This window comes from Triticum aestivum, chromosome 3B (assembly GCF_018294505.1).
Source record: "Triticum aestivum cultivar Chinese Spring chromosome 3B, IWGSC CS RefSeq v2.1, whole genome shotgun sequence".
Classification (NCBI taxonomy): domain Eukaryota; kingdom Viridiplantae; phylum Streptophyta; class Magnoliopsida; order Poales; family Poaceae; genus Triticum; species Triticum aestivum.
In genome coordinates, this window is record NC_057801.1 from 347104172 (window position 1) to 347107575 (window position 3404).

A 3404-nucleotide genomic window follows, 5' to 3' on the forward strand; every position below is an offset into this window, starting at 1 on the left:
TAGGATGGAATGAACCTGTGAAAACAAGGTTAGATAACACAGATGCATCTACTAGCCAGAGCAAACAGAAGAAACCACAAGAATACCAAGACTGGGATGACATGTAGAGAGTGAGTACTGAGTACCACATTGGACTAGACATGTCCCCAAGAGTAAAGATATGCAATGAATTTAAATGATCTCTTTCCCTTAGATGTCTTGCTCCCCCTGAATCTAACATGGGATACTGGGAGAAGATAGGGAACAGAAAATTCAGAGCTGAAGGAAAACAGAGCTGAAAGATATGAATGATGATCAGAGCTAAAGTTCAGAGCTAATGTATGCTAATGCAAAATGAGCACAACAGATCATATGAACATGTCTCTCCCCTCAAGAAGAGATGTGGACATCTCTCCTCTTGAACACCAAGCATCTGGGATCCTTGAGAAATACTTTCTACTTAAGTATCCTCTCCCCCTGGAGATCTCTCTCGTCTTTTGAGGGTCTCTCCCCCTAGAAGGTCTCTCTCTCCCTTAAGAAGAAAGGTGATAAGTTTTGATGCTCTCTCTCTATCTCCAAATGATAAGCTTTTATGTTCTTTCTCTCCCCCTTTGACATCAATTTCCAAGAAGGGTCTTCTGGAGTCTGTCGAATGGGTTTGGTCCTTGAGATACAGAACAAAGCAATGATAAAAATGTGATGCTTGTAGAGGACAAGATTCATTGAGTGGAGCTGGATCAGAAGAAACAAAGAATAAGTGGCAAACTGTTTTTCCTGTTATGAAATCGGTGGCACCGAGTGGTATGCTTCAGCCGTATCGAAAAGATCCGGTTGGACCGAAAATAACAAATCGGTGTAACCGAGTTCATCATAGAGAAAACACTTGTCACCTCAGCTCACTAGACTAGTAAGATCTCACAAAGATTTGCAAGGAATTAACTGAAAGATGTGCAAGGAATTAGATGCAGAAAATGCAGAGTAAACAGAAGGAAATCTAGATGAAGTTTTTTTTGAAAGGGGAAACACATATGCATGAGGCAAATGCAAAAACTCAGAAAAGAACACAGGAGAACTTCATCTAGAGATGGTCGGCGACAAAGTCACCTATGTTAGAGTATATTGACTTAGGAGTCAAGTGAGATCACTTGATCATAGGCCATACTCATCGTTTAAGCTCAAAATGGGGTTACCATTTTTCGTTTAAGCATCTTGATGTATTCACATATTGTCGAGTTGCTTTAACTCATGACTCGGAGTAAAGCTTCTCTAAGATGGAATAACATACCTTGGTTGGTGGTGTTGTCCATGTAGTTGAACTTGCGTGGGTTGCTCAAGGTTGATGTAGCTCATCAAGAATTTGGAGCACCACTTGGAATTTGAGTCCATCTACCTACATGGGTTAGTTCTTGCAAGGAAGAGCACTTGTATATCCAAAAATGACAATCATGAAACTCAACATAGAATTTGTCAAAGGATATGTTTGAATGGTTTCGTGCTTCCTTGTCTTCAACCACCTTTGTATAGAGACTTGGTGATGTAGAGATTGCTCAAGATGTGAGTAGGTTATAATCTCATGGAGTTTGATTCAACCAAGTACCTACATGGGTTAGATAACATGCAAGATACAAATATATCCAAGACATAAGATTTTCATCATAAGAGAAATATCAAGGATTAGTCATAAGCTCATGTCTTGCATGTATCCAATGGAGTTTCTACTCCAAGTTAGAAGCATCAATGATGTTCAATTCTCCTCTTAACCTGCAAAACACTTTCTCATCAAGAGGTTTAGTGAATATATCCTCTAATTGCTTTTCGGTGCGAACATGCTTAAGATCAATGTCACCCTTAGCAACATGATCTCGAATGAAATGATGACGAACTTCAATATGCTTAGTTCGAGAATGTTGCACAGGATTATGACCAATTTTGATAGCACTTTCATTGTCACAAAGCAATGGAACATGTTTCACATATATCCCATAATCTTTAAGAGTTTGGGTCATCCAAAGTAATTGAGCACAACATGAACCAGCGACAATATATTCAGCTTCGGCGGTGGATAAGGATACCGAGTTTTGTTTCTTGGAGGACCAAGACACAAGAGATCTACCAAGAAATTGACAAGTACCCGAAGTGGACTTTCTATCAACCTTGTCTCCGGCATAGTCCGAGTCGAAATAGCCAACAAGATCGAAAGAGGCCCTCTTAGGATACCAAATGCCAAAATTTGGTGTATGGATTAAGTATCTCACTATCCTTTTCACAGCCTTAAGATGACATTCTTTAGGAGCAGCTTGATATCGTGCACACATGCACACACTTAGCATAATATCGGGACGTGAAGCACATAGATATAACAAAGAACCAATCATAGAGCGATAAACCTTTTGATCAACCGGTTCACCATCTTTGGTTAAGTCAAGATGTCCACTAGTAGGCATGGGTGTAGTCATACATTTGCATTCTTGCATATTGAACTTCTTGAATAAGTCCTTGGTGTACTTTGTTTGCGAGACAAAAGTACCTTCCTTAGTTTGCTTGATTTGCAAACCAAGAAAGAATTTGAGTTCACTCATCATAGACATCTCAAACTTCTCCGACATTAGCTTCCCAAACTTTTCACTAAAATGAGGGTTAGTTGAACCAAATATAATATCATCAACATAAATTTGGCACATAAAGAGTTCACCATTAACCCTTTTAGTAAAAAGAGTAGAATCAATTTTCCCAATTTCAAAGCCTTTTTCAATAAGGAACTTGGTCAAGCATTTATACCATGCTCTAGGAGCTTGTTTAAGTCCATAAAGAGCTTTGTGAAGTTTGTAAACATGATTGGGTTTCTTAGGATTGACAAAGCCGGGAGGTTGTTTAACATAAACTTCCTCCTCTATTTCACCATTTAGAAAAGCACTTTTAATGTCCATTTGGTACAAGGTGATATCATGGTGATTAGCATAGGCAAGTAAGATGCGAATGGACTCAAGTCTAGCAACGGGGCGTAAGTCTCACCATAGTCCATACCTTCGACTTGTGTGTAGCCTTGGGCGACGAGACGTGCTTTGTTGGAACTACTTGTCCATCTTCATCTTGCTTGTTGCGAAACACCCATTTGGTACCGATGATGTTGTGGTTGTTGTCGGGCTTCTCAACCAATGTCCAAACTTGGTTCCTCTCAAAGTTGTGTAGCTCTTCATGCATAGCATTTATCCAATCCGGATCTTCCAATGCTTCTTCGACCTTCATAGGTTCAATGCTAGAGATGAAGAATAGTTTTCACAAAAGTTAGCTAAACGAGTTTTAAAGCGAGTGATTCTCCCGGTTTGAATATCATTGTAGATTTGCTCGACGGGATGGTCTTTAGCAATTCTTGCTCGAACTCGTGAAAGCTTTTGCTTGGATCTTTGTTGAACATCTTCTTCATC